The sequence below is a fragment of the Rutidosis leptorrhynchoides genome, chromosome 5 (genome assembly GCF_046630445.1).
Source record: "Rutidosis leptorrhynchoides isolate AG116_Rl617_1_P2 chromosome 5, CSIRO_AGI_Rlap_v1, whole genome shotgun sequence".
In the NCBI taxonomy this organism is placed as follows: Eukaryota; Viridiplantae; Streptophyta; class Magnoliopsida; order Asterales; family Asteraceae; genus Rutidosis; species Rutidosis leptorrhynchoides.
In genome coordinates this window covers 346,241,700-346,262,860 of record NC_092337.1, presented here as the reverse complement: position 1 = coordinate 346,262,860, position 21,161 = coordinate 346,241,700, and the positions used below count along the sequence as shown (strand labels likewise).

General features: G+C 35.0%; 1 pseudogene; it reads right to left on the bottom strand.

Annotated features, from left to right (window-relative positions):
- LOC139849634 (uncharacterized) overlaps positions 1-21,161 on the bottom strand; it is a 214,619-nt pseudogene that overhangs the window by 74,539 nt on the left and 118,919 nt on the right.

The window sequence follows — 21,161 nt, the reverse complement described above, 5'->3', positions numbered from 1 at the left end:
AAACAAATATAAAATAAATTTAAAATTTTGTTTTTCTTGGTTTTTAGGACGAGGTCGTTTTGGAACGGTGTCCTAGTCCGTCCCTCGATAAAATTTTAAATTTTGTCATTCTTTAAGCGTCGTTTTAAAAGCAAAGATTTTTGGGTTTTTTAATTTTTTTTTTTGGCATACTTTAAGTCAATAAGATTAAAAATAATGATAATAAAATTTCTCGTCCCGCCCTCGGGTAAAGCAATTTCGGTTCAAAGACCTAGTCTTCAACTTACGACGAATTTAAAAATCATATTTTTAACTTACGAAATAAAGTAAATTTTTTTTTAAATTCACACCAAACTTAAATTTAAAATGCATAAAATTTAAAAATTCATATTAAAAATTCATACCAAACTTAAATTATATTTTTTGTTTTTATACATACAAACTTATATTAATTTTTCAGATATTTACAATTTTAAATATATTGATTTAAACAAGTTTACAATATTATTTTAATATTAATTTTAAAAACAAAGTAAAAATAAAATTAAAAATCTTTTTGGTCTTTTATCCCACTTTAATCAATCAAATATTATCAAAAATATACGCCCCTCTTTTCGGTAAAGTAATTTCGGTTCCATGACCTAATTTAACTCATGACGAATTTTTGAAATATTTTGGTTGATTGATTAAAGATATTTATACCTTAAGAATAAACGGTAAATTTCGCAGTGATGTAATAAATTTTTGTATGATATCAATAATTTCGGTCGCAAGACCTAATTTTATTGAATACCAATTTAATACTTTATAGCGAACAAATTAGCGTTTATTATCAAAAGGTTAAAAATAAAAATAAAAATAAAAATTGTACAGACTTACCTGTGAGATAGATTTCTTAGTGATATGCTCTAGCCCACTAATAAGATAGTTGGACTAATTGATTTTCCATGGCTACATAGGCGTAACCTCGAGCATTAAGTGTTTTTTTTTCTAAACATATGAACGGTCCATCTCTGCATAAAGTAACAAATTCGGTGTTTGAATAGGTTTGATTATTTGAACATTTACCTTCGTGTGACCATTTTCCGCATTTGTGACATTTTTCAAGGTGTCGTGCTCTTCTTTTCGCTGCGGATTTTGATTTTCCTTTACCAAATTGTAACTTATTATCTTCGCATCTGGATTCTTTTCTTACTCCGTCCAATTTTTCTCTGATTACTGATACCAGTTCACTCGAAAGTGTGTCATTATTACGTTTAGTGATCAAAGCGTGTAGCATTAGACCATGGTTTAGTTCACAGGAAGTCTTCATTTCGTAAAACCTAAAAAAAAATAAAAAATTCAGAATGGGGGGGAGAAGACTAGTTCTTTAGGGTCTACTAGGGAAAGACCATTCGGGTTCCATTTTCGAGAACTACACGAAAACAGAAAATCTAACCCTAACAGAAATACATATTATCCTTTAAAGACTTGATTCTCCCCACACTTATTTAGCTGTGGTATCGAAATTGTGATTAACTTCGTTGTCGACTTCCATCGGACTATCTATGTAGTGTTTAACTCTGTGACCATTAAGCTTAAATTCAATCCCATTTGAATTTATTAATTCTATCGTTCCGTATGGGAAAACTCTTTTGACTATGAATGGTCCAAACCATCTTGATTTCAATTTTCCAGGAAATAACTTGAATCGTGAATTGAAAAGAAGAACTCTGTCTCCTTTTATAAATTCTTTTGAACTTCTGATTCTTTTATCATGCCATTTCTTCGTTCTTTCCTTATAGATTAACGAATTTTCGTATGCTTCTTGTCTTAATTCTTCTAATTCATTTAGTTGACTTAACTGTAGACGTCCGGCTTCATGTAAATCAAGATTACATGTCTTCAAAGCCCAAAATGCACTGTGTTCAATTTCTACTGGAAGATGACATGCTTTTCCATAAACGAGTTTAAAAGGTGTGGTTCCAATTGGAGTTTTATAGGCTGTTCTAAAATCCCAGTGTGCATCCTCCAATTTTATGGACCATTCCTTCGGATTTGATCCTACGGTTTTCTCTAGAATACGTTTCAAAGCTCGGTTGGTATTTTCAACTTGTCCACTTGTTTGTGGATGATATGCGGTGGAGATTTTATGAGTTACTCCATATCTTTTAAGAACTTTCTCAAGTTGATTATTACAGAAATGAGTACCCCGATCACTTATTAAAGCTTTCGGTGTTCCAAACCTTGCAAAAAGACGTTTTAAAAAGTTGACTACAACTCGTGCATCATTAGTCGGGAGAGCTTGTGCTTCCGCCCATTTAGATATATAATCAATGGCTACGAGAATATATAGATTATTATGAGATTTTGGAAATGGACCCATAAAGTCAATACCCCATATGTCAAATACTTCACATACTTGAATGACATTTTGTGGCATTTCATCACGTTGACTTATTTTTCCGGTCCTTTGACAAGCATCACAGGATTTGCAAAGAAGGTGTGCGTCTTTGTAAATTGTAGGCCAATAGAATCCAGCATCATAAACTTTTCTTGCTGTGAGTTGAGGCCCATAATGCCCTCCTGTTGGTCCTGTGTGACAATGGTTTAAGATTTTACTACCTTCATCTCCGAATACACATCGGCGTATTATTCCATCGGGACAACTCTTAAACAAATGTGGATCTTCCCAGAAATAGTGTTTTATATCACTAAAGAATTTCTTTCCTTTTTGGTACGATAATCCTTTTTCAAGGAATCCACTTACTAAGTAGTTTGCATAGTCTGTAAACCATGGTATTTCATTATAATCTATATTCAATAGATATTCATCAGGAAAGTTGTCTTGTATGGCCGATTCATTTAGAACTTCTAATTCAGGATTTTCAAGACGAGAAAGATGATCAGCGGCGAGATTTTCTGCTCCTCTTTTATCTCGGATTTCAATATCGAACTCTTGTATGAGTAAGATCCAACGGATTAATCTTGGTTTGGCATCTTGTTTCGAAAATAGGTATCTAAGAGCAGAATGGTCGGTATAGACCACCGTTTTAGCTAGAACGAGATATGAACGAAATTTGTCAAAAGCAAAGACAATAGCAAGGAGTTCTTTTTCAGTAGTTGTGTAATTCGTTTGTGCTCCTTGTAACGTTTTACTAGCATAATATATAGGTTGAAATAGTTTTTCAATCCTTTGTCCTAAAACGGCTCCCATTGCAAAATCACTTGCATCGCACATAAGTTCAAACGGTAAATTCCAATTTGGTGTTATCATGATCGACGCATTAGTGAGTTTCTCTTTAAGAATATTAAAAGATTTGATGCATTCATCTGAAAAGATGAATGGAACATCCTTTTCTAGGAGTTTATTCATAGGAGTGGCAATTTTAGAAAAATCTTTTATGAAACGTCGGTAAAAACCGGCATGCCCTAGAAAACTCCTAACTCCTCTAACATTGGTGGGATGTGGAAGTTTAGCAATTACATCTACTTTAGCTCTATCCACTTCAATTCCTTCTTTTGAGATTTTATGACCAAGAACGATGCCTTCTTTAACCATGAAATGGCATTTCTCCCAATTAAGAACTAGATTTGATTGTTCGCATCTAATAAGCATTCGTTCAAGATTAGCTAGACATGTTTCAAAAGTATCACCGAAGACTGAAAAGTCATCCATGAACACTTCCATGCATTCTTCTATCATGTCATGAAAAATTGCCATTATGCGCCTTTGAAAGGTTGCAGGGGCATTGCAAAGTCCAAATGGCATGCGTTTGTAAGCAAAAGTACCATAAGGGCACGTGAATGTAGTTTTCTCTTGGTCCTCGGGTGCTATTGGAATTTGAAAATATCCGGAAAAACCATCAAGAAAACAATAGTAACTATTTTCGGCTAATCTTTCTAACATTTGATCAATGAAAGGTAAGGGAAAGTGATCTTTTCTGGTCGCGTCATTTAATTTTCTATAATCAATACAAACACGCCATCCTGTTACAGTTCTAGTAGGAATAACCTCATTTTTCTCATTTGTGATGACAGTCATGCCACCCTTCTTAGGTATGCATTGAACTGGGCTTACCCATGGACTATCAGAAATTGGATAAATTAAACCTGCATCAAGCAGTTTAATAATTTCTTTCTTAACAACATCTTGCATATTAGGATTTAGTCTTCGTTGGCGTTGCACATACGTTTTATGACCTTCTTCCATAAGGATTTTATGTGTGCAATACTGATAATGCTAAAAATGAACATATATTTCATAGCATTATTCCTCAAGAAAGACAAGCTTTTAGTTGCAATTGTTCTATTTACAAGTGATATTCGTTTAAATAATAAAAGGTGAAGACAAAAGACAGATTCGACGAATTGAAGACACAAACGACCAAAAAGCTCAAAAGTACAAAAGACAATCAAAGAGGTTCCAATTATTGATAAGAAACGTCTCGAAATTACAAGAGTACAAGATTCAAAACGCAAAGTACAAGATATTAAATTGTACGCAAGGACGTTCGAAAATTCGGAACCGGGACATGAGTCAACTCTCAACGCTCGACGCAACGGACTAAAAATTACAAGTCAACTATGCACATAAATATAATATAATATTTAAATAATTCTTATAATTATTTAATATATTATATTTATTTAAAACCGTCGGTAAACAAAGAGCCAAACTCGTGTGAGCTGTAAAAGCAAACTCCGCGACTCGCGGAGTTTGAAGGCCAAAAATACCGCGAGTCGCGGAGCCCCAATTTCTGAAACTCCCTATAAAAGCAAACGAATTCTGATCGAAAAAATCACCAAATATATCTATCTCTCTCTCAATATATACGTAATATATATATATAATTTATATTTTAATTTTAATTTTAATTTTAAATCCTAATAATAAGGGTATGTTAGCGAATGTTGTAAGGGTGTAAGTCGAAATTCTGTCCGTGTAACGCTACGCTATTTTTAATCATTGTAAGTTATGTTCAACCTTTTTAATTTAATGTCTCGTAGCTAAGTTATTATTATGCTTATTTAATCCGAAGTAATCATGATGTTGGGCTAATTACTAAAATTGGGTAATTGGGCTTTGTACCATAATTGGGGTTTGGATAAAAGAACGACACTTGTGGAAATTAGACTATGGGCTATTAATGGGTTTTATATTAACTAAACAATACCTTGTTAATTTAATATACAAACTTATAATTCGGCGTATTTATATATAACCACATACGCTTGACCGGATACGGTGGGCGGGATATCTATAAATACCAATAATTATTCATTTTACCGGACACGGAACTGGATTAATAGTTAATAGACTTGTTGAAACAGGGGTGAATTACATTCAAGGGTAATTGGTGTAATTGTTAACAAAGTAGTAAAACCTTGGTTTACACGCAGTCGATAACCTGGTGTATTCATTAAACAAAGTATTAAAACCTTGTTACAATTCGAATCCCCAATTAGTTGGAATATTTGACTTCGGGAATAAGAATAATTTGACGAAGGCTTTCGCTCTTTATATTTATGACTGATGGACTATTATGGACAAATCCGTATGGACATATTAAATAATCCAGGACAAAGGACAATTAACCCATGGGCATAAAACTAAAATCAACACGTCAAACATCATGATTACGGAAGTTTAAATAAGCATAATTCTTTTATTTCATATTTAATTTCTTTTATTTTATATTTAATTGCACTTCTAATTATCGCATTTTTATTGTTATTTTATTTAATTGCACTTTTAATTATCGTACTTTTTAATTATCGCAAGTTTATTTTTATCGCACTTTTATTATTCGCAATTTCATTATCGTTATTTACTTTACGCTTTAATTTAAGTCTTGTATTTATTTTTAATATTTTACATTTGGTTTTAACTGTGACTAAAGTTTTAAAATCGACAAACCGGTCATTAAACGGTAAAAACCCCCCTTTATAATAATAATATTACTTATATATATGTTTGTATTTTTATAAAAGTAAACTAATATAGCGTTAAGCTTTGTTTAAAAAGATTCCCTGTGGAACGAACCGGACTTACTAAAAACTACACTACTGTACGATTAGGTACACTGCCTATAAGTGTTGTAGCAAGGTTTAAGTATATCCATTCAATAAATAAATAAATATCTTGTGTAAAATTGTATCGTATTTAATAGTATTTCCTATAAAAATATAAGCTATTTTATATACACCTCGCGAAACATCAAGTATTTTTGGCGCCGCTGCCGGGGAACTCTCTTAAACGCCGGAAGCGCAACGCTAATAAAAAAAAAGAGATTTTTAGTTTACTTTTATTAAAATTCGTTTTTATAAAAATACATTTTAAATATTCAAAAATATAAAAAGAAAAACAAAAATTTATATATTTTTAAGAGTTTGTTAAAAGTTTTATAAGTTTCTTTATTTTTATTTTAGTTTATAAAAATATAAGTTTTATTTAAATATCTTTTATTAATATAAAAACAGAAAATAAAAAGAAAAAAAGAAAAACCAGCGTCGAATATTTAAAACCTATCAGTTGAATTTTGAAACCCCGCGACTCGCGGGGTTTGCTGCATCGATTATCGGGACTCGCGGAGTTTCTCTGACGCCACCGACAGAAACCCTAAACATCATTAATTACGGGTAATTATTAATTATTATTATTATAAACCCTAATTATCTATTATTATTATAATTAAGTTTTATTTTAAAGTTTCTTTTTATTTAATTTGTTTTATTTAGTTAAATTAGTTTAATTAATTTGTAAAATTAATAGTTTTAATAAATAAATAATATAAAAATAATATTTTTATAAAAATTGTACTTTTCACAACTTTTTATATATTTTTATATTTTTTTCCTTTTTAATTGTTTTAGCGTAACTTTTGTATTTTTCGCTCATATTTAGTTTTAATTCATAGTTTTTGCCATAGATATTTTTACTTCTAGATTTTTAGGCTTTGCCGTAGAATTCCTTAAGTGCTTTTTCTTTAGACTAAGATTTAGGTGCTTTAGAATTTTGCGACGCCTTTTTAAGTTTTAGTTTCTTTTTAAGTTATTGCCATTTGGGATTTAGTTTTTCCTGTAAGCTTTAATATTTTTAGACGACTTTTACCTATGTATCAATTATCATTCCAATTAGTAATCTCAATTTGCGATTATAATTTTAAGTTAGTTGAAGTAATAAGGTTAGGTTAGTCAAGTATTTTTAAGTTTTATAAGTTTCTTTTATTTTTCCGTCACCTTTTATTTTTCAACCATTTTTCTTTTTCGACCTTTTTCCGACGAGCTCTTTTTCTTTCTTATTTCTCGCTATTCTAGTTTTAGGACATAGATTTTTATTCTACTTCTTATCTAAATTTCTTAAAATTACGAAAATTTATTTTATGTGGTTAAATTAATAGACATCAAAATTTTCTGGTTCGTAGTAATAGTTGGATTTGTACGTGGACCGGGTTATTGGAGCCAAACAGTCCTCAATTATATTGAGACCAAACGAATCATGCCCCTCTGCTGCATCTTTTGGCTATTCGAAACGTGGGCAAAATCAGAAAAGTCTATTGATTGGATAACTTATTATAATTTTTCTTTCCTTTTTAAAACTAATAGGATATTCATTGAATGCACCGAGCAAGACGTTCACCACCTTTTGTACGTTCACCACCTGTAACTAGATCAAGACATTTAGCAAATATTACTGCCGTTGATTTCTCTTTAGAATCGTCATCCAGTCGACCAAGTACTCCAGTTCAAATTTTCGATAATCCATTTTTTGAACCCGACCTCACAATTGAGAATTCGGAGAATATTCGGGAACGATTCGTAGACCCTGAACCACTAAACTTTCCTCCGGAACCACCAATCATTCAAACAGAGATTGTTGAGGAACGAACCATTAAATCAGAATCCTCTAGTGATTCCGATTCAACAAATTCAATTATGGAGAATCTGGAACCTTTAAGTATGGAAGACCGAATGAGAGCTAAACGCACTGGCCAAGGTCACGCAATTACTCATCCAGACATTAATGCGCCAGATTATGAAATCAAAGGACAAATTCTACACATGGTGACTAATCAAAGCCAATTTAGTGGTGCGCCGAAGGAAGATCCAAATGAACATTTACGTACCTTTAATAGGATCTGCACACTATTTAAAATCCGAGAAGTGGAGGATGAACAGATATATCTCATGTTATTTCCCTGGACTTTAAAGGGAGAAGCCAAAGATTGGTTGGAATCGTTACCTGAAGGGGCGATCGATACATGGGACGTTTTAGTTGAAAAATTTCTTAAACAATTCTTTCCTGCATCTAAAGCAGTAAGACTTCAAGCAGAAATTGTTACGTTCACACAGAAGCCAAATGAAACTCTATATGAGGCATGGACTAGATATGGAAAGTTGTTAAGAGGATGTCCGCAACATGGTTTAGACACCTGTCAAATAGTACAAATATTCTACCAAGGATGCGACATCACTACAAGGAAAGACATAGATATAGCAGCTGGTGGTTCTATTATGAAGAAAACCGAAACTGATGCTTACAAAATTATTGATAACACTGCTTCCCACTCACATGAGTGGCACCAAGAAAAAGATATCGTTAGATCATCTAAAGCAGCTAGAGCCGATTCTAGCCATGACTTAGATTCCATTTCCGCAAAGATAGATGCTGTTGAAAGAAGAATGGAAAAGATGACTAAAGATATTCACTCGATACGAATTAGTTGTGAGCAGTGTGGAGGACCACATTTGACAAAAGATTGTCTCAGTATTGAATTAACAATGGAACAAAGAGAGAATATTTCATACATAAACCAAAGGCCTGGAAATAATTATCAGAATAATTATCAACCGCCAAGACCGATTTACAATCAAAACCAGAATTATAACCGAAATATTCCATACAAAAACCAACAAGGTCCTAGCAATCAACAAGTATCCAATAATACTTACAATCAGCAAAGACCTAATTTTCAAAACAAACCACCACAACAAACCGATGATAAAAAGCCGAATTTAGAAGATTTGATGACGAAGCTAGTTGAAACTCAAACGCAGTTTTTCACATCTCAGAAACAAACTAATGAACAAAATGCTCAAGCATTTAGAAATCAACAAGCTTCTATTCAAAATCTGGAACAAGAAGTAAGTAACCTAGCAAGGTTAATAGGTGAAAGAAAACCGGGAAGTCTACCTAGTGATACAAATGCTAATCCCCGAAATGAAACAGCTAAAGCCATTACCACAAGAAGTGGTACAACACTTAAACCACCTGAAATACCAGTAACTTCTGATGAAGCTATTCCTACTCCACAAGAACCACAACCTGATCAAGATAAGGAAAAAGAACCGGTAGTTGAAGAGGTTAATGAAGATAGCACAGTTAAGGCTAAACCTTATGTTAAACCATACCAACCACTACTTCCTTACCCGAGTAAAATGAAGAAAGAGAAACTTGAAGCCGAGCAATCTAAATTCTTGGATATGTTTAAACAGATAAATGTAAATCTTCCTTTCATTGATGTGATTTCAAGAATGCCTAGATATGCTAAATTCTTGAAAGATCTAATCTCAAATAGAAAGAAAATGGAAGAACTCTCGGCTGTTACTATGAATGCTAATTGTTCAGCAGTGTTGTTGAATAAGATACCAGAAAAATTATCCGATCCAGGAAGTTTCACAATTCCATGTTTTCTGGGTAGTCTTAGTTCAATAGAAGCATTGGCAGACTTAGGTGCTAGTATAAATCTAATGCCATATTCACTATACGCTAAACTAGACCTTGGAGAATTGAAACCAACCAGAATAAGCATACAACTAGCCGATAGATCAATAAAATATCCTAGAGGGATAATGGAGAACATCCTAGTTAAAGTTGGTACTTTAGTATTTCCAGTAGATTTTGTTGTTCTAGACATGGAAGAAGATTCTCAAGTTCCTCTCATATTAGGAAGACCATTCTTAAACACGGCTAAAGCACTGATAGACGTGTTCGGTAAGAAACTGACCCTAAGTATAGAAGATGAGAGTGTTACCTTTTCAGTTGATAGAGCAATGCAACAACCGCAATCTGCAGATGATACATGTTATTATATTCAAACTATAGATGCACATGCAGAATTATTAGAAGAATTTTCAGAATTACAAGGAACAGGAGAATGTTCTTTAGGAGAAGGTAATGAACCAATTGATGAAGCTGAAATGTTAGCTACACTTATAGCTAATGGATATGAACCAACAACAGAAGAAATTCAAATGCTAAAAGAAGAAGACAGATATCGATACAAATCATCGATAGAAGAACCTCCGAAATTAGAGTTAAAGCCACTTCCAAACCATTTGGAATACGCTTATTTACATGGTGAATCTGAATTACCTGTAATAATATCGTCTTCTCTTACTGAAAATGAGAAATCACAACTCATTTCTGTGTTGAAAGCTCATAAACCAGCCATTGTGTAACGACCCGACCAAAACCGTTATTGACGGCGTCGTTAACTTAGGTCCCGTTGCGTGGTCGTAGTCCCTATATGAGACTCGTTTGACCAAAATTATGTCGCGTTCATTTGAAAGGTACAAAGTTTAGTTTAACAAACGGATCGACAATAAGTTTAAGTTTACAAAGTTATAAGGTATGAATGAATAACTTGCGACATAATTAGTTTGAAACCACAGTTGCTAAAAATAGCGTAAGTATGTAAACAAAAGTTTGAATCCAAAGGTGCTATCACTAGCGTATGTATGTATGTATCTTGACTCCAAGCAAATAATCAGAGTGTATGCATGTATGCTTGACCCCAAGCAAGTATGAGTGTACGCGGAAGCATGTATCAAATAGCCAAGTATGAACCTGAGAAACATATAGAAAACTGTCAACGCAAAAACGTTGGTGAAATCATAGGTGTATTAGTAAAAGTTATATTTTGAACCACAAGATTTAGTATTTCCATAAATTGATCATCCAAAAGTTGCATTCCAAAAGTTGGTTCGCGAGCACCCAATTATCAAGACTTAACGTTTCCTTCCATAGAACCCCATCACAATAGTGTTAGAACATACACTGTTTCCCGAAAATATATTTCATCCGTAGACGGTAGCGAACCGTCCGTAATGAGGGTTTGTCAAACCCGTATGGCCACACAATATAAGTTCTCGCTTACACCCTGCAAGTGTAACTAATGATAATCGAATTGAGGATTTTTGTTCTAACTCGCTGTGGAATGTTTGTTTTCCTTGTACTTGTGTTCAAAGTATAAAAGTAAGTAGTACAAAATGTAACAAAGTATATGTTTCTCAGCCCACAATTTAAAAGTATAAAAAGTTGTTGAAAAGGTGGGACTATGATCTCACCTCGAGTGCACGAGTATAAAAGTACTTCAACAAGTAAACGTGTGCATGAAAGTTGCTTAGCCTTGACCTAAACAAGTAAGTTATATCAATTAACCGGTTACGACACAAGGTCGGGTGAAATGTGTTCAATTAGTCCTATGGCTCGTTACGACTCGATCAAGTATAGCATGTGAATCACGTTGTCAAGTTTCATACAAGAAACAAGTATAAAAGCATGTTAGAATGATTGTATAAAAGTTTGGTTAAGTTTGACTAAAAGTCAAACTTGGTCAAAGTCAACGAAAAAGTCAACACGTTCGGGTTCGGTCCCGAACTATTTTTCTGAGGTTTTTATTCATATATAAGCATATTAGAACAAGTTTCATGTGAATCGGAGGTCGGTAGCTAGTCAAACATTTCGCGTGAAATGTGACAAAGTGAGCAGAATCTGGCCAGGCGATTTTGCGCGCCGCGCGGGGATGTGGCGCGCCGCGCCACTACCTGGCCAGAGAATTCTGGTCAGTTTTTCCAAGTGTGCACGAACCAAAACCTTTTCCAACCCAATTCTTGACCCGCAAACACTTATAATGCCTATCATATATCGTCGAAAAGGTATTTTGACGAGGAATACAACTAACCATATATCATCAATCAAAAACATCATTTACAATAACCGAAAACTCGTCAATTGATCAAGAAAGGTTTATTTTCAAAGTTTCAAGTTCGTAAAACGTATTTTATGATTCGGGAATCCAATTTACACATACGATATGCCGTTTTGAAGGTAATGAAGCATACATTACTACTAAACACTAACAATTAACACTCCATGGCATTTAAGCATCCAAAAGTTCATGTCAAGAACTATCAAACCCTAGTCAAACATCACAAAATCATTAATCGGGTTTTTGAAGTTTTCTTAATCAACCTACACATCCAAATGTGGCTAATGATACTAGTAACACAATTAAAACATGCACTTTAACAATCTAACAACATTAACTCATCCAAAATCAAGGATTAAGCAAACCCATTTCAAAAACTCAAACTAGTTACTCCAAACCACAAATCGAGCAAACAAAACATATATTCATGTTACACACGAGCCATAGACACTAACTAACACAATTTCAAGTATATAAGACGAATTTAGAGAAAATTTAGTGTTTTAGAAATGTTACCTAAAATGGATGAAATTGGTACCAAATCGAAGAGGATGATGAGAGGATCACGAATATGTAATTTGTTTTGAAGTTTGCTTCCCGATCCGAATTTAGATGATGAATTATGTTTGTGTTCTTGAGAGAAAAAAAGAAAGAAAGAGAGAGAGAGAGAGGGATTGAATGGTGGTGATTGGGGTGGACTAGTTGACCTAGTCAACTAGTTTGTCCCGTGTCAATTTTAGTCCCTCGAGTTTAGAAGCGGGTGCGGGATTTAACCGATCGAATATTTTTAAAACGCAAGTTAACGAGAGATGTTGTAATCGAGTAACGGGATTATCAAGAACACTAGTTAATGAAGTGTACAAATATAGGTGACGAGAGATGTCATTAAAAAAAAAGACGGTGTTAAAATAAATTTAACGGAAAAATGCGGGATGTTACATTATCCACACCTCAAAAGAAATTTCGTCCCGAAATTTAGTTGGAAGTGGTAGTTGTTGAATCTTCCTCGAGATCTTGTGTTGCCAATTCTACGAATGAGGGAGAAGTACGTCCTAGGGTATTTCAACGAACTTCGACGGTCGGGATTTTTACGTTGGATTGAAGTTTGGTTTCACGATTCATGGTTTCAACCGGTCCTCCTAGGAATGAAGTTTATCGTCGATAGTAAGCTTATCGAAAAGGAATGACAAGTTCTTGTTTCGCAAAACACGTCTTTGAGTTGATACATCGAATGTAGGATAAACGGAGACCCAAAATGAGTCGGAAAAGTCTAAATGGCTAGCGACGGGTCCAAAACACCCCAAGAATTTAAAGGATCAAAATATCGCGGATTTAGCTTCCTACGTTTTCCCGAAACGGATTGCACTTTTCCAAGGTACGACTCTTAACGTGACGCGGTTTCCCACGTGGAATTTGAAATATTTACGTCTAACATCGGCGTAGCTCTTGGTGATTACGAGTCGCGTAGGGTTTTACCTGAATATGAATAAATTTTCTCGGTTGCTCATGAATAACCTCGGCCCCGGTGAATTGATCATCGTTTACTTGGTTCGACAAAGGAGAATGACGTTTCCGGTCACATGTGGTTTCAAAAGGAGTGACGTTAAAACTCGAATGAAAATCATTGTAGTACGAGGATTCGGTTAAAGGAAAATACTTTTCTCAAGTAAATTTGAAGTTGGTAATACAAACTTGTATTATGGTTTCCAAGGTTTAAATCGCATGTTTGTTCGGTCCGTCGGGTTGTGGATGGTACGCGGTACTCATGTCTAAACGCGGTCCCGAGGCTTTTTGTAAGGCACTCCAAAATCTAGAAGTGAAACGAGGATCTCGATCCGAAACGGGGTACATTTCCCTAAGGCATATTGAACAAGTTTGCTAGGAATTGAAAACGTTAGCTAGGACAAGTTTCTCAAGAAAATTCGCGTCGCGGAAGATTTATCGGTTTCCAAAAACGTTCGTCGGGGCAAGTTCTTATCGGGTTTTTGAAAGAAAAACGTTCGTCGGAACTATTCACCCTCGAGGTGAATACTAGTATAACGTGAAGAGTCTCTCTCCATTGAGAATTTAAAATAAAAGATTTCCTGAACCGGAATTACGAGTGTAAGGCGAGAGAAGTTTCCGCCTCGATGCGAGCATAACGAGTAAATTGTAGTTAGTCAATAAGACTGCGCGAGGACGAGCTAGTATACCCGTGTGACATACGGTTGAAGTCGAATGGAATCGGTAATTCATTCGGAAGCATAAATATAATTTGACAATAATTGAAGGTGTGTCCCCGGTATGGTTATTATAAATATTCTCGGAGTTTTCGGATGTCCAAACCTGAAAAGATGAAGTCATGTACATGGCACATGGTGGTGTTTAGGTTGATCGAGTCTAACCACCATCACGCGTCACTAGAACTTTGGTATGTCTTACCGTAATATAACCACGTTGATCGAGTGTCGTTATATTACGCTAACTCATACCTCCATTCCCACATCACTCTATAGATTCAAGTTCGTGTCATCGTGAAGACCTAAAATGAACAAAATGTAACGACGTCTCAAACGTGACTCGTATTAAATCGAAAGAATTTCTGCAAATCTAAGGAAGCGTTCCCCGAGGGAAGTGTATAAATGATTGTTCACGTCAATGCGGTTCGAGTCAGACAAAAATGTATTCAGGTATGAAAAGAGTAATGAGTCATGATAACGAGTAGTACGCAACCGTAGTGATAAATGTTGATGACGATACTCACCTAGAGTAGTGATGGTAGTAACACCAAAAAGTAGATAGTAAGAAACACCAGTGGGAAACCGATAGTAAGTTGAAACGGTGGCAAATAACAATCTGGGAGACAGAGTTCCCGAACAAGTGTGACTAATGAAGTCGTCGTCATCCATACGTGTATGAATCATGAATTTACGTGTGTTACCAAAAAGTGGCGGAATACGAGTTCGTATGATGAAGGTTGGGTACCATTAAAAAGTTTGCCTAAGAATGATTCAAGTATAATGCACAAGTAGTCAAGTAAGTGCTATCTATAGCAAATGTATGTCAGAATGCAAATGCTAACTATCCGGTTGTAGTCTAGACTCACTAATGCGTCCTAACGACTCTGTTAGACACACTAATGCACGTCCTAGTTCCCTACAACCAACGCTCTGATACCACTTGTAACGACCCGACCAAAACCGTTATTGACGGCGTCGTTAACTTAGGTCCCGTTGCGTGGTCGTAGTCCCTATATGAGACTCGTTTGACCAAAATTATGTCGCGTTCATTTGAAAGGTACAAAGTTTAGTTTAACAAACGGATCGACAATAAGTTTAAGTTTACAAAGTTATAAGGTATGAATGAATAACTTGCGACATAATTAGTTTGAAACCACAGTTGCTAAAAATAGCGTAAGTATGTAAATAAAAGTTTGAATCCAAAGGTGCTATCACTAGCGTATGTATGTATGTATCTTGACTCCAAGCAAATAATCAGAGTGTATGCATGTATGCTTGACCCCAAGCAAGTATGAGTGTACGCGGAAGCATGTATCAAATAGCCAAGTATGAACCTGAGAAACATATAGAAAACTATCAACGCAAAAACGTTGGTGAAATCATAGGTGTATTAGTAAAAGTTATATTTTGAACCACAAGATTTAGTATTTCCATAAATTGATCATCCAAAAGTTGCATTCCAAAAGTTGGTTCGCGAGCACCCAATTATCAAGACTTAACGTTTCCTTCCATAGAACCCCATCACAATAGTGTTAGAACATACACTGTTTCCCGAAAATATATTTCATCCGTAGACGGTAGCGAACCGTCCGTAATGAGGGTTTGTCAAACCCGTATGGCCACACAATATAAGTTCTCGCTTACACCCTGCAAGTGTAACTAATGATAATCGAATTGAGGATTTTTGTTCTAACTCGCTGTGGAATGTTTGTTTTCCTTGTACTTGTGTTCAAAGTATAAAAGTAAGTAGTACAAAATGTAACAAAGTATATGTTTCTCAGCCCACAATTTAAAAGTATAAAAAGTTGTTGAAAAGGTGGGACTATGATCTCACCTCGAGTGCACGAGTATAAAAGTACTTCAACAAGTAAACGTGTGCATGAAAGTTGCTTAGCCTTGACCTAAACAAGTAAGTTATATCAATTAACCGGTTACGACACAAGGTCGGGTGAAATGTGTTCAATTAGTCCTATGGCTCGTTACGACTCGATCAAGTATAGCATGTGAATCACGTTGTCAAGTTTCATACAAGAAACAAGTATAAAAGCATGTTAGAATGATTGTATAAAAGTTTGGTTAAGTTTGACTAAAAGTCAAACTTGGTCAAAGTCAACGAAAAAGTCAACACGTTCGGGTTCGGTCCCGAACTATTTTTCTGAGGTTTTTATTCATATATAAGCATATTAGAACAAGTTTCATGTGAATCGGAGGTCTGTAGCTAGTCAAACATTTCGCGTGAAATGTGACAAAGTGAGCAGAATCTGGCCAGGCGATTCTGCGCGCCGCGCGGGGATGTGGCGCGCCGCGCCACTACCTGGCCAGAGAATTCTGGTCAGTTTTTCCAAGTGTGCACGAACCAAAACCTTTTCCAACCCAATTCTTGACCCGCAAACACTTATAATGCCTATCATATATCGTCGAAAAGGTATTTTGACGAGGAATACAACTAACCATATATCGTCAATCAAAAACATCATTTACAATAACCGAAAACTCGTCAATTGATCAAGAAAGGTTTATTTTCAAAGTTTCAAGTTCGTAAAACGTATTTTATGATTCGGGAATCCAATTTACACATACGATATGCCGTTTTGAAGGTAATGAAGCATACATTACTACTAAACACTAACAATTAACACTCCATGGCATTTAAGCATCCAAAAGTTCATGTCAAGAACTATCAAACCCTAGTCAAACATCACAAAATCATTAATCGGGTTTTTGAAGTTTTCTTAATCAACCTACACATCCAAATGTGGCTAATGATACTAGTAACACAATTAAAACATGCACTTTAACAATCTAACAACATTAACTCATCCAAAATCAAGGATTAAGCAAACCCATTTCAAAAACTCAAACTAGTTACTCCAAACCACAAATCGAGCAAACAAAACATATATTCATGTTACACACGAGCCATAGACACTAACTAACACAATTTCAAGTATATAAGACGAATTTAGAGAAAATTTAGTGTTTTAGAAATGTTACCCAAAATGGATGAAATTGGTACCAAATCGAAGAGGATGATGAGAGGATCACGAATATGTAATTTGTTTTGAAGTTTGCTTCCCGATCCGAATTTAGATGATGAATTATGTTTGTGTTCTTGAGAGAAAAAAAGAAAGAAAGAGAGAGAGAGAGAGGGATTGAATGGTGGTGATTGGGGTGGACTAGTTGACCTAGTCAACTAGTTTGCCCCGTGTCAATTTTAGTCCCTCGAGTTTAGAAGCGGGTGCGGGATTTAACCGATCGAATATTTTTAAAACGCAAGTTAACGAGAGATGTTGTAATCGAGTAACGGGATTATCAAGAACACTAGTTAATGAAGTGTACAAATATAGGTGACGAGAGATGTCATTAAAAAAAAAGACGGTGTTAAAATAAATTTAACGGAAAAACGCGGGATGTTACACATTGCATGGAAGATTCATGATATTAAAGGAATAAGTCCTTCGTATTGCACACATAAAATCCTTATGGAAGAAGGTCATAAAACGTATGTGCAACGCCAACGAAGACTAAATCCTAATATGCAAAATGTAGTTAAGAAAGAGATTATTAAACTGCTAGATGCAGGTCTAATTTATCCAATCTCTGATAGTCCATGGGTAAGCCCAGTTCAATGCGTGCCTAAGAAGGGTGGCATGACTGTCATTACAAATGAGAAAAATGAGCTTATTCCTACTAGGACTGTAACAGGATGGCGTGTGTGTATTGATTATAGAAAATTAAATGACGCCACCAGAAAAGAACACTTTCCTTTACCTTTCATAGATCAAATGTTGGAAAGATTAGCCGGAAATAGTTACTATTGTTTTATAGATGGATTTTCCGGATATTTTCAAATTCCAATAGCACCCGAGGACCAAGAGAAAACCACATTCACGTGCCCTTATGGTACTTTTGCTTACAAACGCATGCCATTTGGACTTTGTAACGCCCCTGCAACCTTTCAAAGGTGTATGATGGCGATTTTTCATGACATGATAGAAGAATGCATGGAAGTTTTCATGGATGACTTTTCAGTCTTCGGTGATACATTTAAATCATGTCTAGTTAATCTGGAATGAATGCTTATTAGATGTGAACAATCAAATCTAGTACTTAATTGGGAGAAATGCCATTTCATGGTTAAAGAAGGCATCGTTCTTGGACATAAAATTTCAAAAGAAGGAATTGAAGTGGATAGAGCTAAAGTAGATGTAATTGCTAAACTTCCACATCCCACCAATGTTAGAGGAGTTAGGAGTTTTCTAGGGCATGCCGGTTTTTACCGACGTTTCATAAAAGATTTTTCTAAAATTGCCACTCCTATGAATAAACTCCTAGAAAAGGATGCTCCATTCATCTTTTCAGATGAGTGTATCAAATCTTTTAATATTCTTAAAGAGAAACTCACTAATGCGCCGATCATGATAACACCAAATTGGAATCTACCATTTGAACTAATGTGCGATGCAAGTAATTTTGCAATGGGAGCCGTTTTAGGACAAAGGATTGAAAAACGATTTAAACCTATATATTATGCTAGTAAGACGTTACAAGGAGCACAAACGAACTATACAACTACTGAAAAAGAACTCCTTGCTATTGTCTTTGCTTTTGACAAATTTCGATCATATCTCGTTCTAGCAAAAACGGTGGTCTATACCGACCATTCTGCTCTTAGATACCTATTTTCAAAACAAGATGCTAAACCAAGATTAATCCGTTGGATCTTACTCTTAAAAGAGTTTGATATTGAAATCCGAGATAAAAGAGGAGCAGAAAATCTCGCCGCTGATCATCTTTCTCGTCTTGAAAATCCCGAATTAGAAGTTCTAAATGAATCGGCCATACAAGACAACTTTCCTGATGAATATCTATTGAAGATAGATTATAAAGAAATTCCATGGTTTGCAGATTATGCAAACTACTTAGTTTGTGGATTCCTTGAAAATGGATTATCGTACCAAAGACGAAAGAAATTCTTCAGTGATATAAAACACTATTTTTGGGAAGATCCACATCTGTTTAAAAGTTGTCCCGATGGAATAATACGCCGATGCGTATTTAGAGATGAAGCTAGTAAAATATTAAACCATTGTCACACAGGACCAACAGGAGGGCATTATGGGCCTCAACTAACAGCAAGAAAAGTTTATGATGATGGATTCTATTGGCCTACAATTTACAAAGACGCACACCTTCTTTGCAAATCCTGTGATGCTTGTCAAAGGGCCGGAAAAATAAGTCAACGTGATGAAATACCACAAAATGTCATCCAAGTATGTGAAGTATTTGACATTTGGGGTATTGACTTTATGGGTCCATTTCCAAAATCTCATAATAATCTCTATATACTCGTAGCCATTGATTATGTATCTAAATGGGCGGAAGCACAAGCTCTCCCAACTAACGATGCACGAGTTGTAGTCAACTTTTTAAAACGTCTTTTTGCAAGGTTTGGAACACCGAAAGCTTTAATAAGTGATCGGGGTACTCATTTCTGTAATAATCAACTTGAGAAAGTTCTTAAAAGATATGGAGTAACTCATAAAATCTCCACCGCATATCATCCACAAACAAGTGGACAAGTTGAAAATACCAATCGAGCTTTAAAACGTATTCTAGAGAAAACCGTAGGATCAAATCCGAAGGAATGGTTCATTAAATTGGAGGATGCACTCTGGGCTTTTAGAACAGCCTACAAAACTCCAATTGGAACCACACCTTTTAGACTTGTTTATGGAAAAGCATGTCATCTTCCAGTAGAAATTGAACACAAAGCGTTTTGGGCTTTGAAGACATGTAATCTTGATTTACATGAAGCCGGACGTCTACGATTAAGTCAACTAAACGAATTAGAAGAATTAAGACTTGAAGCATACGAAAATTCGTTAATCTATAAAGAAAGAACGAAGAAATGGCATGATAAAAGAATCAGAAGTTCAAAAGAATTTAAAGAAGGAGACAGAGTTCTTCTTTTCAATTCACGATTCAAGCTATTTCCTGGAGAATTGAAATCAAGATGGTCTGGACCATTCATAGTCAAAAGAGTTTTCCCATACTGAACGATAGAATTAATGAATTCAAATGGGATTGAATTTAAAGTTAATGGTCACAGAGTTAAACATTACATACATGGTCCGATGGAAGTTGACAATGAAGTTAATAATAATTTCACCACCCAAGAAAACCTTCAAAATGAAAACATAAATATGTTATCAACAACATATGAAAAATCAAAACTGGAATATAGGGAGGATTCAAATTTGAGTGATGAAGAAGAATTCCTATACAAACCTCCCATTCCAAGAAACGAAGAAAAATGTGAACAAGAAATTCAAATAGAAATGAAAGAACCAAGGAAAGAACACCCGAAAAAGGTTTACAAACCAACTCGACTTACTAAAGCAGGAGACCCGGGTGAATTTATCATTTCTTTCTTACTTAATGATGGTACTGTATATAATGGACTCGCAGATTTAGGAGCAAGTGCAAATATTATGCCTCTTTCCTTATACAAAAGATTAGGCATGGGTAAATTAAAACCAACCAAAATAGGTGTTCAATCATTTGACCAAACCAATAAACACCCGGTTGGAATAGCAAATAATTTACTTGTTAACGTGGGAAGTTTGACCTTTGTTGCAAACTTCATAGTGATTAATATGGAGGAAAACCTTGATATTCCTCTAATTCTAGGTCGCCCATTTTTAGCAACCACCGAGGCATTCATTGATGTAAGAGAAGATAGAATGACACTTAGGGATGGTGATACATCTATCACCTTTGTGAACCGAAAGTTTAGATCTCTACAAACCAAAACTGTTAGACCAATAAAAACGCATAAGTGTGGGGAAGATAAAGAAACACTTAATGATGATCCAATCACAAAGAATGCCGTTGATGATACGAAATTAGATGAATCCATTTTTAACAGTTCAACGAAGAAACTTTATAAACGGATTCACGATGCTAAGATTAAAGGAAACTTTAA